Genomic DNA, 21,510 nt, shown 5'->3' on the forward strand with positions numbered 1-21,510 from the left:
CCCTCCACTATTCAACTGGCGAGCATAGCGTGAGGCTATAAATGGAGATAAAATCTGCATCTCACTAGTATCACGCAGTAATGTCCAGAGGGAAAATACTCAGCACCGATTCCTTGCACGTGTGCGCTGTACCTTCATACCTATCCAATCTCCACGTGCATTCTCTATGTTAGGTGCCAATCTAAAAATCCAGTTTACCCGAAAAGGAAACATGAGTAAATCAGAAGAAACCAGGTTTGATAACCTCATTAATTTACACAGACTGTCATGTTTAGGTATGGCAGCTGTTTCATGAGAAGTGACAATCAGAAGTGCAGTCATTTCTGAATTAGCTTCTCAGAAACTGATAACCAATATGGTTGCACTTTCTGATGCCACTTTCTCCAAGTTAAATGAGGTGACTGGACAAAAAATATGTTCTTCTCAAAGAAGAAAGCTCTGTAAATTAGCTCTTATCAAAGAGGAGGCGCCACTCACAGGATATCTAAGCCAATGTTTGCCCTTTTAAAAACAAGACACTTCTGATGTGTGTCTGGGTGAATAAGCACAGGGCACTCAAGCCAGGCCATGCTCCCTGGGAAACAGTGAACGTAAAGGAGCTCCTATCCAGGAGGACATCTTGTTCCACCTATTAGATAGATGGCTAACCTATCATTTAAAAAAGGCTCAAAATACGTGACTGACTGGACAATACTTTGAACAAATTGTTTGATGTGCTAACTTCTAACTCCTGAGAAGTCATGGTGGTAACTCCTCTTTAGAGAAGCACCAGAGCCATCACCTATAATGTGGTTACATGCTGATATGTTGCCCCCTGCTCTTATTCACAGCATTATTTCAGAAATGATCTTCCTCCTGCTTCCATTGTCAAGTTAGGCTACATTCACGGTAGGTTTGATGCAACAGGCTGTCCCAGCATAAGGGACAGCTGTCAGATGGAAAATACCACCGTACGCAGCAATATTCGTCCAGCCGAAACCCAGCATTTATACCCGAAAACCGTCTGGATCACCACTGGATACCACTATAGTCGAAGGGGATCCGGCGGTGTACAGTCATACCAGTCAATGCTGGATACTAGATACTAGACTAGTCTGATCATCAGCTAAATCAGGCCACCAGAATTCAAAACATAACTGAACAGGACCCTAGCACTACTGTGTGAATGAACAACGATATAGGAAGCTGCAGTAGTTCAAACAGAGGGCATCAGCAAATACATCTGACAATCATTAGCTCAAACCATTGGAGCTTCGTATGTCAAATATAGCTACCACAAAAATATCAGCACTAGATGAATATGAAAAATTGAGGTGCAAGCCCAAAAGGGACATGAGACAAAAATCACAGGCAATACAGCCCTTCCAGGGGGTTAGAAAACAAGTGATTGCAACAGTTCAACTCAACATTAGAGCCTCTCAAATAAATGCACGTAATAAAAATATAAAAGTGCATGATATAAAGTGATCACAAAAGGTAAATGTTATATGTTAAAAATGTAATCAGTCTCGCTGCAGTCATCTCTCCTCCTGCTGGTCATACGCTGCGGTATGAACTGCAGATTGTGTCGCTTTCATTCCAATCTTCATGTAGACTCATTAAACATTACATACATTTTGGGTGCTGTTTTATGATCAATTAATATACGGTACTATGGGCCTTTTTATGAATATAATTATGTACTGAAAGATTTTATGGTGATCATGCACTCCGATTTAATTTTTAACATATGAAATTACCTTCACTATATTATGCACTTTATGTACTTCTATTTTCTTATTAATTGATGTGCATATGATAGGATGTGTGTAGCTATAAGGTATACATAATATTGTTATCAATATTGTTATAAGCTGAAATATTTTACTTTGGTTGAATAAAAGACCTTTTACTTCTTAAAGGGCAGATTTGTCCCTATGACACTGGCTGACCTGTTACATGTGCACTTGGCAGATGAAGACATCTGTGTTGGTCCCATGGTCATATGGGGCAACACTGCTGAAAAAAAAATTATGTTTTAATATATGCAAATGAGCCTCTAGGAGCAACGGGGGCGTTTATATTACACCTAGAGCCTCACTTTGACAGGTCCAGGTGTGATGTTTTCCCTACCTGGCCCTGTCAATTGAAGTGCAGGGGCGCAGAAGTTGCAGAGAGAGCAGAGCTTCTAAATGTAATGGCAATTCCCCCTTTGCACCTAGATGCTCACTTGCATATATAAGAATTTTTCTCAGCAATGCAGACACATATGAACATGGGACCCACTTTTGTCCCAAACGTCCATGTGACATTTTTACATGTATATGCAGCGCTAGTGCTGCAATAAAAACAACTGGGCCCTGAGTGGAAGGAACAAGGTAAAGAGAAGAGAGGGGGGGGGGGGTGAACGGTGAACTCACATCACCACACACCTCCTCCAAACAGGAGGCAACTTTGCTACCGCTGTACCCGCCCCTCTCTTAGTATTGAATGGGATATTAGTCAGACGCTTACCCTTTACCTACTGGGTGCCTGTGGAGGGAGAGGGAGAGCCAGCCAGACAGACACAGACACAGAGAGAGCCAGACAGACACAGAGAGAGCCAGACAGACACAGAGAGAGCCAGACAGACACAGAGAGAGCCAGACAGACACAGAGAGAGCCAGACAGACACAGAGAGAGCCAGACAGACACAGAGAGAGCCAGACAGACACAGAGAGAGCCAGACAGACACAGAGAGAGCCAGACAGACACAGAGAGAGCCAGACAGACACAGAGAGAGCCAGACAGACACAGAGAGAGCCAGACAGACACAGAGAGAGCCAGACAGACACAGAGAGAGCCAGACAGACACAGAGAGAGCCAGACAGACACAGAGAGAGCCAGACAGACACAGAGAGAGCCAGACAGAGGCCGGTGGCTGCCGCCATGCTAGGAAGAGCCAAAGCTCCAAACTGAGTGGCTCGTCAAACACTGGCAGTGGCATTAAATCTACATAGTGACCCAGCCAGGCCAGCCCCCTGTTATATTCAGTTCTTGGTCCTTCACTTGTTGGTGGCCCTGGCAGGCAGTGAAGGTTATAAACCCGCTGAGCCCGTTTGGTGCCTGCACTGGTCACATGCGGCCTAAGGACATTTGAAGATTCCCAGCCCAGAGTCCACTCCTGAGCCCAGCAGCCACCAAGGGCCTCTAGTCCAGGATCTGCCTGTTCCTTTTTTGCAGTCTTGGTAGGTTGAGGTTCCTGGTTTACTTTTACCTTAGTTAGGGAGAGTTCAAATGACCATTCGCTTTCTATTCTTCCGTCAGGAGTACAGAAAAACAAAGAAACAAAAACGGATCAATTGCACATTCAGCATCCATTTGAGCCATTTCATTGTGAGATCCGTTATCCTGCATACAAGACTTATTTTTCCGGCAAAAAAATAAACTGAAAGATTTTGTTTTACGGGATCGGTTTTATTTTCCTTAGGTATCATTGAAAGCTCTGTAACAGTTTTTTCTTTTAAAACAAAAGATGTTAATGCAAGAGAGTTTTTTTTTTTTTTTTTTTAACTAAAACCTCAGTATTCAGGTTAAAATTGTAGTTGGCACTTTGCGATAGATTAGTGGGTTTTATGTTGCAGTTTGGGCACTCGGTCTCAGTCTCACTCCCCTATGGTAATCCCACCTGTCTGATCCCCACCCTTAACACAGGAGGACTAATCAGCAATGATGACATGGAAAAGACATGTCATAGGCGAGCCATTTGTGTATTTTTTTTTTTAATTTAATTTTTTTTATTTTAGATAATCTGAGCCAGAAATCCAAAGTGAAAACTCAGATTCCTGCCACAGATGGAAACCAATTGCAGATTAGCGCTAACGTAATTCACCATGGCTTTTCAGTAAGGAATCTGCAGCAATAAGCAGAATTCTGTGTTGGCCAGGATTGCAGGGGCATCATGGCGATCCCATAGAAATGAAGGGAATCCTACGTGTGCTGTGACTGAGCCCTGAATAGCAAATGTGTCGCTGTTTACTTGTACTCTTACAGAAACATCAGCAGAGGATGAAATCTGCCCCAAAATCTGTGTGCAATGTAAGTGGTTCTGCAGCAGATTGGGCAGCTTTGGCACTATCGGCTTCACATTTTTGTGCCAAAAGCCGTCATTTCCGTAGTGAAGCAGATCACTGGGGGCCTTCTAACTAAAAAGGACCGTCCAAAGAGGACCACCCTTTTCTGTTCGGATTTGAAACATGGTTTAATTACCTCATTTGTGGTAAATCATGAAAATTGGGCAGCACTAGGAGCAGCAGCCAGTCTTTAGAACTTGCGGTGGTAACCTAACCAACCTTCGTGTACCACAAAGTAATTTCCTTTGCTAATGGAAACAGGATGCTAATCAAACTGTCCTATCAATGAATTAGTCAGAGTTATCTCCAGCTAACAGAACTTATCAGCATACACAATACATTTCCCCTCACTAGAACACTGCGCCAAAACCCACCGACAGGTCTGTTCTAAAAATATCAGTACAGTGCAGGGCACCTAGCGTTTATGAAAAGTGACCTTCCAATACCAAATCTCCTGCATGTATGCAGGGCAGAGAACTATACCTGAATCCACATGTTCCATTATTAGGCAATGACCAAAAATGTAATACCCCAATATAAATCTAATAGTGTGGGGAAAGCAAATTCTCCAGGAACTCCCTGTGAACCAGCACAAGACAAAAGCCTTCTGCACCGTATGTATTCTGCTGGCCGCCATTTTTGCAGACCTTGAATGGAGCGAGTGCTTGTAATTACACAACGCCGCCACTAGACAGGAGACGACACGTAGTGTCAAGACCAGGAAATGGCGGCGCCTCCTCTTCAAACAGCTGAGCGGTGGGGGTGCCGCTTGTCTTCATACAATTATAGCTCAACATTTAAAGGGCGCATCCCGTTACAAACACATTACCAGGATAAGCGGGAGGTCAATCCTCTGGTGCCCCTGCCAATTATGAGAACAGGGACCCTTAGTTCCCCCCATCTGAAGCAGCGGCTCCATCAGTCACACACCCACCAAGACACTTATCCCTTGTCCTGTGAATGGAGTCATGGGAAAACCCCTTTAAAGGATGGGCCCATTTTTATGGCGTTTAATTTATGAAAAGTTAGGCAATTTCTGAATACTCTGTGGTGCTGACATTCCTCACCCCTTGTTTGATATACTGTGTGAGAATGGAAACCTTCTGTACATCCTGAGGCCGAACCGCTGTCTCCAGATAAAGTGGATTAAAGGGACTATCAGATGTAAAGTATTTAGCACCTACCCAAAGAACAGGAGATAAATCAGATTGGGGAGGGTCCCAGACCGAAGCGGTAGGTCCACTCACTTTTATAGGACTTATGGAGCACTGCAGAACCGACAGTGAGTACCGCTGCAAGACCCCATCTTTGAACGCATGGGGAGACCTGCAGTTAGTCGTAGCATTCTGAGATGGGAATCTCCATTCAATTATGCATAGCATTTTACATAGGCTAATGATCGGGAAGGAACAGTGCTCACTCCCCTCTACTGGCACCCATCAACCAGGGAACATGCACTTTTTTTTATTTTATTCCCCTCCTGTAAAATAAGTCTCGGGATCGCATTGCCACCACCTAGAACGGATCCGTACGGGGGAAGAAAAGATCAGGTTACAAACCCTTGGTTTTAGGCTACACTCCCACAACGTATTTTCGGACCAAATCCAAATCTGCATCTTTAGAAAATCACACACAAACCCATTCATTTCTATGTCCCTAGTGTGCTGCCCGCATCTGTATAAAACATGTCCTAGTCTTGTCCATATTGCAGACAAGAATAGGCAATTTTTACAATGGGGCCTACGAAAAGCGAGGGATGTACAAGAAGCACATCCCCACTTTGCAGATCTGCAACACGGATACAGTTGTAGCCTTACTGAACATATACCGGATGTCAGACGCTGGTTGAGCTATACCAGCAAGAGCCTGGAAGACATTGGAGGAAGAGAAATGTCCTCTCCTTACCGTCACACAAAGGGCTAATCCATGCAATGTTTGCCTGCTCATCCTAATGGAGCAGGAAGTAATAATGGTCACGTGTAGCTGCATTAACTCTTCGCTGGATTTCTTCAGCTTATTAGATCAGGTCTGCTTTTACTTTACATGTAAGGCTCTGTACACATTAGCAGGAAGGGGGTTGCAGTTACCCCTAGGACAGAGGTGGCAAACCTATGGCACGGGTGCCAGAGGTGGCACTAAGAGCACTCTCTGTGGGTTCCCTTTAAAGGGTTTCTGTCATGAGAAACAACGTTATGTAGCTGACTGATATTAGCGATGTGCTAATGTCAGCAGTACATAACAGTGGGCTTTATAACTCCCTGCCTGCCGCTGTCCACGCTAAATAATGACTTTTATAATATGCAAATTAGCCTCTAAGTGCTAATAGGGCACTGCTTCAGCACCGAGAGGCTCCATCTTCTCACCCTTTGGCACGCCCAGGTCCAGTTGATTGATGTCCTAGTTCTCCTTCATGCACCTCAAATCCCGTGACAGTCCATTTATTAAGACCAGCGTTGTAAGGGCCTGCACTGGCGGTGGATCCGCCACAGTTATGTTGAGGAGTCGGCCTAATCTAGGCGCATTTCAGAATAAATAACCCCCTGTGAATGCAACTTTGGACTATAATACCGGTGGTAACACAGGATCCCAAGGGTCATTATTGACTGATCAGATATTTACTATGTGACAGGTTGTGACCTGCCTGTTCTTTGGCACAATTATTGTTTTCATCCTGTGTTGACCTTCTGCATCACCAAGACCGTCATGCTACTTGCACTTCTGAAGACACTCCATGCTTCACGGGACACGTTCACAATGGCCCTTGTCTCTCCACAAGTGAAGAGCATGGTTGCCAAAGCTCAATTTTCAACTCAATCACAAGGCTGGAGCGGCTACCGACGGGATTAAGACTTTCCACCCGCTTCCTGCAGCACGGGAAAGGAATTGTAAATCAAGTCTTAAAAAGATTTTGCTTATGCAAATCACTTTCAGTCACAGGGATAAGGAAAAGAAAACTGGAGACAACAGAACGGACTCGCTGACGTAGAAAACCCAAATGTACAACTCACCACTTCCTGCCGCATACTGAGTAACATTTACTACTGTGCACCTCACCGAGGAGTAACAATGTATATACTGTCAAATCTGCATGGGCGGTATGGATGTGTATTCAAAGAAATAGATTTACATTGGAGACAGAATTTCAATGTTTTACAAGACGACAGGGAGCGTCAGCATATAATCAGACTTTAGACAATGCTTGATAATATAAACTTACTGAATGCCTTGGATTTGTAACTTCCTCTCATAACCAAGTGTATTAACATTAGAAAGCAAATGGGAAGGGTTTCCTGGAAAGATAGAAATGCAATCCCCTGGTATGCGCTCCCTCCTCTCCCACCCATGCACAGCTCTGCGACCAGACACAACCATTAGCCACCACACAGCCAAAAGTAAAATCAGGACCTGAAAAACTAATCCGCGCCTGCACACACACACAGGACTTGTCATCTCTGTACAAAGGTGTGTTCACACGGGGCAGATATTTAGCGAATGTTTCTGACTGAGAATGAAAACAGGGTTGTGTTGGCGGAAAGCATATAGGTTTCTCTGCAAGCCACAGTCAGGTGATTGGCTTGACGGCATAAATTTCTGAAACACACTTACCACATAATAATATCTGGAGAGGCTGAAAAACACTCTGGTGCACAATTACTAATGCAAACGCTCCTACATTGTAGCAAAATAACCCCAAAAATGTGGCACAATTTGCTGCATCAGCGCCTAGGCCTAGGGCTTGGGATTTCGGAAAAGTGGTGCGGCCTAAGACAGCCATGAAGAAATGGAGGCCACGTACTCAGCTTGTATCAGTGTTTTTGCGGATCTCCCCAAATAGAGGGCTGCAAAATGGATACGATCGTGCCCTTATTCAAAATTATTCATTCATTATATACCACTGTGATAACTCTGCTGCGGGTTTAGACAACCTAAGTTTACACCACCTATAGGATTAGTACAGCTGGCCCACTGAACAGGCAGGTACAGACAGCAAACACTTCTCTGCTCAAAGAGAAGCCATGTTTGATTGGTGGGGTCTGAACTTCCAATAGGTGTCAAACAAAAGGCATGTTATGGGTGTAAAAAATATTTCCCTTTCACTACAAATAAAGCTGCTGGACTCTAATGCTCAATGGACAACCAGTGTGTGGTGCATGGTCAGTGTATATACATCCCAGTGGCAATAGACATTAACAGGCTAATGTATACCAAAGGGGTACCGTTTTTTGACACATGCCTCTGACAGCCTAAGGCTCCATTCACACGTCTGCAATTCCGTTCTGCATTTTGCAGACCCACGATGTGCGGCCCGATCCCCCAAAAAATAGAACACGTCTTATTCTTATGTGTCCGTGTTTTGTGGATCCGCAAAACGCACACGGACGTCTGAATGGAGCCTAACTGCATCCAAATGCATGGGGGACTTCTTTTACTGTCTGGCAGTATATGGTACACATGCAACCCATGCTGCTGTGACTGGGAGCCGATGTCGTGGCTGCCTACCCTGTGAGCCTGTGAGATCCAGCCCCCTGGATCTCAAAGGTGAGCAGGCTGAAGTGTATTACAGTGTGTAATACACTTACAGCCAATGCATTACAATACAGAAGTATTGAAATGCATTGTACAGGGGATCAGACACCCAAAAGTTGAAGTCCCAGAGTGGAAAAAATAAAATAAAAAATAAGCGTCCTTTTCTCAAAATAAAGTTGTTGTTTTTTGTTTGTTTTTAAGTAGACATATTTGATATCGCTGCATCCGTATCGACCAGCTCTAAAGAATTTCACATGAATGCCGTAAAAAAAAAAAAAAAAAAAAAAAAAAGGCAATCAGAATGTACCCCAAAATGGTACCAATCAAACAATCATCTCCTCCCTGCAAAAAAGAGCCCCTACCTAAGACAATCGCCCAAGAAAAAAGTGCTCAGTACCCCCCTTAATATATTCTTTAAGGGGTGTAGTTTAAAAAATGGGGTCACTTTTTGAGGGTTTCCACTGTACGGGTACGCCAGGGTCTCTATAAAATACAAAATGGTGCCTAAAAACCATTCAAGCGAAATCTGCCTCCAAAATCCATATGTCGCTCCTTTCGTTCTGACCACTGCCACGTGCCCATAGAGCAGTTTACCACCACATATGGGGTATTTCTGTAAACTGCAGAATCAGAGTAATGTATATTAAGGCTACTTTCACACTTGCGTTCAGAACGGATCCGTCTGCATTATATTGTAAAAAAAATTCTAAGTGTCAAAGTAGCCTCAGAAGGATCCGTCCAGACTTTACATTGAAAGTCAATGGGGGACGGATCCGTTTGAAAATTGAGCCATAGTGTGTCATATTCAAACGGATCCGTCCCCATTGACTGACATTGTAAGTCTGGACGGATCCGCTTGCCTCCGCACGGCCAGGCGGCGTTCAGGTGTCCGCTTGTGGAGCAGAGGCTGAACGCTGCCAGACTGATGCATTCTGAGCGGATCCGCGTCCACTCAGAATGCATTAGTGCTGGACGGATGCGTTCGGGGCCGTTTGTGAGCCCCTTCAAACAGAGCTCACAAGTTGACACCCGAACGCTAGTGTGAAAGTAGCCTAAGGTTTATTTTTCTGTTAAACCTTGCTATGTTGCAAGAAAAAATATGATTCACAAAAAATCTACCATTTTCCTATAATTCTTGTGGAACACTTCAAGGGTTAACAAAGTTTGTAACATCAGTTTTGAATAATTTGAGGGGCGAAGTTTCTAAAATTGAGTCATTTATGGATGGTTTCCCCTCAAAATCACTTTATAACTGAATTGGTGCTTAACCACTTTCCGTCCACCCATAGGATATAAACATCCTATGGGTGGACCTCTATTTCTGAAAGCACGTTTTAAAACGTCCTTTCAGAAACAGCAGCTGCACGCTAATCGTGCAGCTGCTGATCGGGTTGCCCTCCGTCAGGGACAGCAGGGCAACCCAGAGATAAGGCAGGGACAGTTCCCAGGTGTCCCTGCCTTCCGGATCGCTGCAGACACAGCGCTCACCGAGCGCTGTGTATGCAGAGCAGGAAGCGCTGTGCGCTTCCTGTTCCGGCCCGGCGGTCAAGTGACCGCCGGGACCAGAGAGTGCAGGAGCTGTGTGAGGTCTTTCAGCCTCTCTGGGGGGTACATTTCTTCTGTAACTGGGGCTACTATGTCAGCCCCAGTTACAGGAGAAAATCAACAGTGAAAGAAAAAAAAAAAAGGAAAAGTGAAGCAAATGTCCCCCAGAGGTCTTGTATGACCTTATGGGGGACCAAAAGTGTAAAATAAAAAAAATAAAAAAAAATAAAAGGGCTGAAAAAAAATAAAAAAAAAGTTTCACATGGTAAAAAAAAAAAAAAAAAATTCCCAAGTAAGGAATAAAAAAAATAATAATTTAAAAATAGAAAAAAAATTAAATAAAATAGACATATTTGGGATTGCCGCGTCCGTAAAAACCAGCTCTATAAAAATATCACATGACCTAACCCCTCGGGTGAACACCGTAAAAATAAAAAATAAAATATGTGTCAAAACAAGCAATTTTTGTCACCTTGCATCACAAAAGGTGCAACACCAAGTGATCAAAAACGCGTATGTCCCACAAAATGGTACCAATAAAACAGTCACCTCATCCCGCAAAAAATGAGCCCCTACATAAGAAAAATCTCTCAAAAAATAAAAAATAAACTATAGCTCTCAGAACATGGACACAGTAAAACATTTTTGTTGTTTCAAAAATGCTATTATTGTGTAAAACTTTAATAAATGAGAAAAAGTATACATATTAGGTATCGCCACGTCCGTAACAATCTGCTCTATAAAAATGTCACTTGACTGAACCCCTCAGGTGAACGCTGTAAAAATAAATAAATAGAAACTGTGCTAAAACAACCAATTTTTTGGTCACCTTGCCCCATAAAGTGTTCTAATGAATGATCAAAAAATCATATGTACCCAAAAATAGTACTAATAAAACTGGCACCTTATCCCCTAGTTTCCAAAATGGGGTCACTTCTTAGAAGTTTCTACTGTAAGGGTGCATCAGGGGGCTTCAAATGGGACATGGCATCTAAAAACCATGTGGAGTTCCTTTTCTTCTGCACCCTGCCCATACAGCAGTTTATGACCACATGTGGGGTGTTTCTGTAAACCGCAAAATCTGGGTAATAAATATTGAGTTTTGTTTGGCTGTTAACCATCGATGTGTTAAAGAAAAAAATTGGATTAAAATGGAAAATCTGCCAAAAAAGTGAAATTTAAAAATTTGATCCACAAGAATTAAAGGAAAATGGAGAACGCATAAAGGGTTAACAAAGTTTGTAAAATCGGTTTTGAATACCTTGAGGGGTGTAGTTTCTACAATGGGGTCATTTATGGGGGTATCCACTATGTAGGCCCCACAAAGTGACTTCAGACCTGAACTGGTCCTTATAAAGTGGGTTTTGGCAATTTTCTTAAAAATTTGAAGAATTGCTTCTAAACTTCTAAGCCTTCTAACGTCCTAAAAAAATAAAATGACATTTCCAAAATGATGCCAACATAAAGTAGACATATGGGGAATGTTAAGTAATAAATATTTTATGAGGTATCACTTTCTGTTTTAAAAGCAGAGAAATTGAAATTTAGAAATTTGCGAATTTTTAAAATTTTTGGGTAAATTTGGGATTTTTTCATAAAGGTGAAATATTTTGACTCAAATTTATGACGTATATCATGAAGTACAATGTGTCACGAGAAAACAATCTCTGAATGACTTGGATAAATAAAGGCGTTCCAAAGTTATTACCACATAAAGTGAGATATGTCAGTTTTGCAAAATTAGGCCTGGTCAGGAAGGGGGCAAATGGCCCAGATGGGAAGTGGTTAAAATTCTGCAAACATAAAGCAGACATATGGGGAATGTTGTAAATACAAATTCAATGTAATGGTTCCCATAAAAAAAAAAATATATATAGTAATAAGAGTAAGGACTTTACCAGTTATCACCACCACTCCGTCTGTGTGCAGAATGAATCCCTGCGCTTCAACCATGCTTCTAACAGTTGTGTCGTCCCACACTTGTACCTAATGGGAACAGTAAAAAGAAAATAGCATTTATCTTTTCAGTTTTTTTTTTCTTTGCTTCTCTAGGGTTGTCCCAGAATTTCAACTTATCCAGTATCTTGTGGATGGGTGATAAGTGTCTGATCAGGGGGAAGAAATCCGACTGCTGAGACCCAACCAATCACAAAAACAAGAATCCTTTGTTTGAATGAAGTGACCAGGAAGCTGCCGCTCTCTTCAAACCCTATAGTACTGCCTGAGAGCACAAGCATAGCACCCTGCTATCTTATGCCGTTCCATAGACCGCGAATAGGGCAGTAGTGCACATGCTGCTCCATCTAAACAGAGCACATGGTGACCCCATTCTCATGATTGCAGAGGGTCCCAGCATAGGAATAATCAGATACTTACTACCTATATTCTGTTGAGAGGCAATAAGCTGTCAATCTGTGAAGACCCATTTAATACAAAATGGACACAACAAAATTCTAGTATTGGATATAATAACAGCAACTCTAATACAGCTAAAACGCTTCTAAGAATAAGACCAGCAACATGGATTTAACACATTATTTCTCATTCCTAGAATACAGGATGCTAAACACAGAATCTGCACACGTCTAGATTGCATTATGCCAAGCATAAAAAAAAAAATATATATATCCCAGCACTTCGTCCCTTGAAAATAATAAAAGGACATAAATAAAGAGCACTTCTTCGGCATTTTATAATTCACTGTACACATGTGTTGACATGACACCTGAAGATAGTCTCCCCTCCCGATTTTCAGAATCTGAACTTCAGAACAGCATGTACTTACACAGAGCAAAAAGCCACTGCAAGTGACAGTCCTAGCCCGAGAAACATACACGTGAAGTTATGGTATGTCTGTTACTACACCCAAAAAAATATCCGCGAAAATCAAAATACACCTAGCGGAGAGAAAGAGTCCTTTTGCACTCCATGTGGGCGGCAAACAGCAACGTTTTTATTTTTTTGGGCCGTAAAAAAAAAAAATAAAAAATAAAAATGCTAAGACAATGGGGACCTATGGGTGACAGATATATAGGTTCTGCTTATGGAGATTGTACTGCAGATATGTAGGCAAAATAACCATCATACATGCAGGCAAGCCAAGCCAAGCCAAAAAAAAAAAGAACACTAAAAGAAACGCCTGCTGGTTCTGGACTTTGAGGTCATGGAGGTCTTGTCAATGACTGCGCCTAGAGATAGGAGTCAGTCACTATTAGAACACCTCCTTGACTCCAAATCCCAGAATCAGCAGGGGTTATCCCACAAATTAAATAAAACAACTGGAGTAATCCACACCAGTAGCAAGAAGGTGGACCAGAAGGTTAGTGACATAAGAAACTAACAATATTTTTATTACACGTTTATTGCATTAACGTCATTTGAAATGTCCTAATTATCACAGAGGAATACTTTCCATGGGATAACCTCTTTAAAAGTAATAAGATACAAGGAACCTCAGTGTACAACATTTGCCATTTCAGGCCTGGAAGCTGACTGTGCGCGACTCAATCCATCCGCATTCCCTTGTTATTAAGGAGTTTCTCCCCAGAGTAAAGCCTCTGTTTTGCGGACAAGAATAGGCATTTCTAGCCAATTGCGGAACGCACACGTCCAGCATCTGTGTTTTGTCGATCGGCAATTTGTGGACCACAAAACACAGCGCAGTCATGTGCATGAGGCCTAAAAGTACTTCACCTTGAGAAGGGGATAAAATGTTTCTCAAAATTCACAGCCCTGTGGGATAAATGGCTCTTTGCTAGTGAGGACTCCCCTTCTTCCCAACCATAGATTAGGGTCTTCTCCATCTGCCTCACCAGTTTCTGTGCAGAAGAAGCCCCAAGTGCGGTGCAGTAGTTATGTGGAGCAATCGGGTGGGGTGCGTTACGTTTTTGCGCACATGTTGAATATATCCCAGAAGGAAGTAGGTGCAACCTCCTGTTAACTGTCTCTTCAGGTTAGAGGTAGAACTGTACAAGGTTTGTACTTCCTTTGTTACTAGATTTTCTGGGATGCTGTTATCCGTATTGTTAGTACTTTATTGTAAATGTTCAATAAAAACTAGGACTCAAAAAATAAACTACAAGGAATACAATCTTTTCCCTCAAACTATGTATCTATCTGCTCTGCATTTTCAATGTGATAGGTTCACTTTAAGACAGCTTAACAATGACATTTACTCATAAAATACGACTGCCTCTAGCTATGAAAATAAAGGGCTGTGCCACAATTCCCGGTCGTGTTGGAATGAAGCCCACCACAGCAAGTGCTCGGCAGCCGGCCTGGAACAGGCCACAAACATTCCAGCGCTTCCTTCAGTCCACAGGATACGGCTCTGACTGCACCTCCTGCCTCAAACCAACAGACCCAGACTCTTGGCAAGCCACCGATTTAGGCCTCAGCAAATAGAGCTTTGTTAAAGCTGTTTGTGTACAGCATTAAAAACGTATAGGCTCTGTAGGGCCAATGCTTCGTTATGCGAGACTTCAGTGAATTACTACTCATTTATCAGACATCTCCAGGACAGGTCACCAATAATTAAAAGGGGTATTCCAGTAGTGACACGTTATCCCCTACACACAGGATAAAGGATATGTTAGGTCAGTGGGGGTTCCAGCACTGGGACCTCCACAGATCACGAGAACAGGGATTCTTTACCCATTGGGGCACCAAAAATGAACAAATCAGTAGGTCGATCATTAGCGCTGTGACTCCGTTCATCTATATGGGAGTTCCAGAGACAGCCGAATATAGCAGTGCTGTAATTATTTAGTTCAGATATTTCAGCCACACCCATTGCAAACACGTGCACAAAACCAGTCACATGTCACGTTGTGGGGCACCTGCACATGTTGTGAATTACACACGGTTTTTTCCATGCAGATTATTGTGTGGAAGAACTGAACTGTAACAGGACCAGCAAAGCAAAAATTTACCTGCTGACGCATTTTAAAATCCACAGTATGTCAATTGTGTTTGTGATGCCCTACCTAATGTAGAGTGTTTTTTTAGGCTTCAATGGGGTTGTTAAACAGCACACAGGGGAGGTGTTATCAGTGATTGATAGTATTCTCTGTGTAAGTGTGTATACATAGCTAGCGGTCAGTCACTGATAGTTGTACACAGGGGAGGAGGTGTTATCAGTGATTGATAGTATTCTCTGTGTAAGTGTGTATACATAGATAGCTATCAGTCACTGATAGTTGTACACGGGGGAGGTGTTATCAGCGATTGATAGTATTCTCTGTGTAAGTGTGTATACACAGATAGCTACTAGTCACTGATAGTTGTACACGGGGGAGGTGTTATCAGTGATTGATAGTATTCTCTGTGTAAGTGTGTATACATAGCTATTAGTCACTAATAGATGTACACAGGGGAGGTGTTATCAGTGATTGATAGCATTCTCTGTGTAATTGTGTATACATAGATAGCTGTCAGTCACTGATAGCTGTACACGGGGAGGTGTTATCAGTGATTGATAGTATTCTCTGTGTAAGTGTGTATACACAGATAGCTACTAGTCACTGATAGCTGTACACGGGGAGGTGTTATCAGTGATTGATAGTATTCTCTGTGTAAGTGTGTATACATAGATAGCTATCAGTCACTGATAGTTGTACACGGGGGAGGTGTTATCAGCGATTGATAGTATTCTCTGTGTAAGTGTGTATACACAGATAGCTACTAGTCACTGATAGTTGTACACGGGGGAGGTGTTATCAGTGATTGATAGCATTCTCTGTGTAAGTGTGTATACATACCTAGCGGTCAGTCACTGATAGTTGTACACGGGGGAGGTGTTATCAGTGATTGATAGCATTCTCTGTGTAATGCCTCATGCACACAACAGTTTTGGTCCGCATCCGACCCGCAGTTTTTGAGGCTTGGATGCGGACCCATTCACTTCAATGGGGCCGCAAAAGATGCGGACAGAACTCTGTGTGCTGTCCGCATCCGGTTGCTCTGTTCCATGGTCCACAAAAAACAACCTGTCCTATTCTTGTCTGTTTTGCGGACAAGCATAGGCAGTATATCAATGGCTGTCTGTGCCATTTTGCAAATTGCGGACCGCAAATCACACAACGGTCGTGTGCATGAGGCCTAAGTGTGTATACATAGACAGCTGTCAGTCACTGATAGTTGTACACTGGGGAGGCATCATCAGTGATTGATAGCATTCTCTGTGTAAAGGTCCATTCACACGTCCGTAGAATGGAACCGCATTCGTTCCGCAAACTGCGTAACGGGTGCGGACCCACTGCTTCTCTATGGGGACAGAATGGATGCGGAGAGCACACTATGTGCTCTCCGCATACGCATTTCCAGAGCGCAGCCCCGATCTTTGGGGCCACAGCTCTGGAAAAAAAAAAAAAATAATAGAGCCTGTCCTATTCTTGTCCGCAATTGCAGAGAAGAATAGACAGTTCTATGGGGGTGCCAGCCGGGTGTATTGAGGATCCGCAATACACTACGGACATGTGAATGGAGCCTTAGGGTACTTTCACACTTGCGTTGCGCGTATCCGGCAGGCAGTTCTGTTGCCAGAACTGCCTGCCGGATCCAGAAATCCATATGCAAACGGATAGCATTTGTAGACTGATTCGGATGTGGATCAGTCTCACAAATGCATTGCAATACAGGATCCATCTCTCTGGTGTCATCCAGAAAAAAAAGATCCGGTATATATTTTTTTTCACATTTTTAAAAAAGGTCTGCACATGCACAAACTGGAAAACCGGATCAGTTTTTCCAGAACCAGCATTAATGCATTTCAATGGAAAGTAATGCCTGCAAGTGTTCCGGAATTTGCATGCTGCAGTTTTTTCTCCGTCCAAATACCGTAAAAGAACTGAACTGAAGACATCCTCATGCATCCTGAACGGATTGCTTTCCATTCAGAATGTATTAGGATAAAACTAAAGCGTTTTTTTTTTCTTCCCAGCATTGAGCCCCTAGAACGGAACTCAATACCGGAAAGCTTTAACGCTAGTGTGAAAGAACCCTAAGGGCTGTTTCACACGAGTGGATGCCGTGCTTGACATCCGCTGCGTGAACGACAGCCAAGACCCGATGCGGACAGCAGAAGCACGGAGCAGTAACGTGAATGATAATGCTCCGTGCCTCTCTGTGATCTCTTTACTACGAAATCACAATGACAACTTTATCTCACTGTGATTTCGTAGTAAAGAGATCACAGAGGGGCACGGAGCATTATCAGTCATGTTACTGCTCCGTGCTTCTGCTGTCCACATCGGGTCTTGGCTGTCATTCACGCAGCGGATGTCACGCATGGCATCTGCTCGTGTGAAACAGCCCTAAGTGTGATTACATAGATAGCTGTCAATCACTGATAGTTGTACACAGGGGAGGTGTTATCAGTGACTGATATCCTATGTACATATAGTTACCCAGATAATGCTATCAGTCATTGATAGAGGTCTTCAATTGAGAAAAAGCTGAGATATAAACGTATAAAATTACAAGTTGTTGTGACTGGTTCTCTTTAAAGGGGTTGTCCCACGAAAAATATTATACATTTTTCAAACCAGCACCTGGATCACTTTTGTAATTGCATGTAATTAAAAGAAGTCTGTCACCAGGATAATCGTTATTGAAGTAAAGCCATAGCCTAATGGCATTTAGTACCTTATTTCCAGATGTGCATTTGTTTCAGATGTTTTCTATCTTCTCAAAATACAGTTTATTTGGTATGCAAATGAGACAGTAAGGTGCCGTCACTCTTGCAGGAAGGAGCCCAGGCAAGCCCACCCTCATTCTGGGAGCAGTGAAAAAGGGCAAGAGTTATGGCTTGATTGTGATTTAGGAGGAGTGGGTGGACACATTGTGGCAGGGGGCGTGTCTGGTTTCCTTCCTGCAAGAGTGACACCCCTCTGGGCACCTCACTGGCTCATTTGCATACCAAATAAACAGGATCTTCAGAGGATAAAAAACATCTATTGCTGGAATAAAGACCTCTGGAAATAAGGTACTAAGTGCTATATAAGGCCATGGATTTACTTCAATTGCGATTATCCTGGTGACAGATTTAATTTAAACATTTTGTATAGCCACTAAGTTATTCAATAAAATGTTTTTGTTTTGGTTTTTTTGTATAGCGCAACCTGCTGTGTTTTTTTTCTTCTTATTTCTTTGTCCTGCTCACCGAGATGGCTGCACATGCTCAGTTTCAGCCTTAAACGGCCTCCTGAGCTGTGATAGGGGGAGCTGAGACACGCCCCTTAGCTGCAGCAGAAAAGACACTCCCCCTGAGCTGTGAGCTTGATATAAAATCTAGCAGAGCAATGAATGGGGAGATATCTGGATCCTTGTGAGGTACAGGGCTGGTTCTAGCTTTGTTACAAAGATTGGCATGTACTATAGGATGTCAGATTTTCATTATTTACACCAATCATATAACACCTTTAAGAGGCAGCTATAGAGGAGCAAGCGGACACCGAGAAGAATGAGCTTCTGTTTTCTATGCAAATCTGTCTAATAAGCCATCTTATTAAAGTAAAAACAGTGGGTAGAGTACCCTTTTAAATAAAATTATCCTTGGTTTTTTTTCTAATATAAATGTGCTCACTGTTCCGATTCCATTAGTAAGGCAGTTTTGGATTATGGCTTTAACAATTAAGTTCATGACTGAGAACTATAAAATATGACTATACAACAACGGCTAAGCACAGACTGAGGTCAGATCAGTGCAAGTTTATCACGCTTCAAGAGAATCCATTTATTGCTAAGAAGTCAAATGAGCAGTCTGACCAGTCACGCTCAAAGCAACAGTTTCAGGAGTCCGCAAAGTAATATCACCGTAATCACTTACTATATATATTCTAGTTGGTATGCAACACACAGCACTTCTATTAGCATTACTCCCCTCAGAGTTTAAACGTGAAGACATAGGGGGAGATTTATCAAACTGGTGTGAAGTAGAACTGGCTTAGTTCCCAGAACAGCCAATCAGATTTAACCTTTCATTTTCACAGCTCCTTTGGAAAATGAAAGGTGGAATCTGATTGGTTGCTATGGGTAACTAAGCCAGTTTTCCTTTACACCTATTTTGATAAATGCCCCTCGTGATGTTAATCTAATAAACACAAGAATTCCAGGACCTTACGCTGCATATTAAAATGTTCTGTCAGCTGTACCAAGGCCTTGTTCACGTCAGTTAGGAGATCCAGAAGGCTCCTGGCACAGAGCAGTTGCTGGATAATCCACTTCTCCACCGGATCCCCATTGACTGTAAAGAGGTCCTGGGGTGATTAGGCCGCTTTCGGTAATAAATGCTGCGTTTTTGCTAGAGAGACAGCATTAGCGCTGGATGTGAACGACACCAAACAGCTCAAATCAGGGGGGGGTGAAATGTATTGTTTTGTTATTATGTTTACTCTGTTTTTATTAAAGGTTTTCAGGTATAACAGTATAACTAATAATGGACAACTATTATATGAACAGTTCAAATACAGGACCACGCAGGATCCAAGTTGCAGATTTACATATCTGGAATAATATATTGCATTGAATACGTACATTTATCAATGTGTCTATATACACCGATACTATCTCTATTAGTACAGCCTTCTGCAATCAAAATAATTACAAATCTGTCTTCTGTACTCTATTTCTTCTCATTGATATTCTGAAGAAATGTTCCCAAAATCTGGAGAGAGTCGAGGAAAGCAAGCAACTAAAAGGGTTCTATTTATAAATATCTCAGAACTTTCTTGCTGATCGGCTATCAACTCTTCCATTCGCGAGAGAGATAGATAGATAGAGAGAGATAGATAGATAGAGAGAGATAGATATATAGAGAGAGAGAGATATATAGAGAGAGAGAGATAGAGAGAGAGATAGAGAGAGATAGAGAGAGAGAGATAGAGAGAGAGAGATAGATAGAGAGAGATAGATAGAGAGAGATAGATAGAGAGAGATAGAGAGAGAGAGATAGATAGAGAGAGAGAGATAGATAGAGAGAGATAGATAGAGAGAGATAGATAGAGAGAGATAGAGAGAGAGAGATAGAGAGAGAGAGATAGATAGAGAGAGAGATAGATAGAGAGATAGAGAGAGAGATAGATAGAGAGATAGATAGAGAGATAGAGAGAGAGATAGAGAGAGAGATAGAGAGAGATAGAGAGAGAGAGATAGAGAGAGAGAGATAGATAGAGAGAGATAGATAGAGAGAGATAGATAGAGAGAGATAGAGAGAGAGAGATAGATAGAGAGAGAGAGATAGATAGAGAGAGATAGATAGAGAGAGATAGATAGAGAGAGATAGAGAGAGAGAGATAGAGAGAGAGAGATAGATAGAGAGAGAGATAGATAGAGAGATAGAGAGAGAGATAGATAGAGAGATAGAGAGAGAGATAGAGAGAGAGATAGAGAGAGAGATAGAGAGAGAGATAGAGAGAGAGATATAGATATATATATAGATATATATATATATATATATATATATATATATATATATATATATATATATATATATATATATATATATATATATATATATATATATATATATATATATATATCTCTATCTATCTATCTTATCCCTCTCTTAGGGTACTTTCAAACTTGCGTTGCTGGATTCTGGCAGGCAGTTCAGTCGCCAGGCAATTTGACAAAGGCCTGCGCAGACCGGATCAGTCAGTGCGGCAATTTTAATGCTGGATCCGGCACCAATACATTCCAATTGAAAAAAAAGTGTTCAGGATACCGAATAAGGACTAAACTGAAGACATCCTGAACGGATTGCTTTCCATTCAGAATGCATGGGGATAACACTGATCAGTTCTTTTCCGGTATTGAGCCCCTAGGACGGAACTCAACATGGAAAACTTTGATGCAAATGTGAAAGTACCCTTAGCCCCCATGTCCATTCAAGTACTGTAGGTGGGGAACTAGACTTCCAATGCCTGGGGATTACCATGTGCGCAGCTGACAGGAAATGCCTCAGAACTCCTTTCTTGACTTGGGCAAGGGAGCCAGTAGTAAGAGACAGCAGGGTTAATGGGGGAGTGTTAGGAATCATCTTGCCAGAGTATTTAGCGTATATCTGCAAAATTTGATCACAGAACGTGTGAATTGTCGGGCAACTCCACCATATATGTAGTAGGGAACCCCTATCTCTTTCGCATCTCCAGCACCTCTCTGAAACAGAGGGAAACATATGGTGTAGTGTGGTAGGACAGTAGTACCATCTAGAGAGAATTTTGTAATTCTTCTCTTTGACCTGCACCGCCAGTGATATTCCATGGGAGAACGTACACTTCCTCACCTCCTGCCTCAGTGAATCAGACCTGCAAGTCAGATTCCCATTTATGAAAAAATTTGGGCTCTC

The 21,510-nt window shown here is 42.3% G+C and overlaps 1 protein-coding gene across 6 annotated transcripts in view; it reads right to left on the bottom strand.

The window, feature by feature from the left end:
• Nucleotides 1-21,510, bottom strand: part of AFF4 (AF4/FMR2 family member 4) — a 116,747-nt gene that overhangs the window by 72,312 nt on the left and 22,925 nt on the right. For all 6 annotated transcript variants that reach the window (XM_044280838.1, XM_044280836.1, XM_044280834.1 and 3 more), the window contains exon 2: nucleotides 12,062-12,149. The gene's annotated coding sequence lies outside the window, so the exon portion shown is untranslated. The remainder of the gene's footprint in view (nucleotides 1-12,061; nucleotides 12,150-21,510) is intronic.

This window comes from Bufo gargarizans, chromosome 2 (assembly GCF_014858855.1).
Source record: "Bufo gargarizans isolate SCDJY-AF-19 chromosome 2, ASM1485885v1, whole genome shotgun sequence".
NCBI classification, from domain to species: Eukaryota; Metazoa; Chordata; class Amphibia; order Anura; family Bufonidae; genus Bufo; species Bufo gargarizans.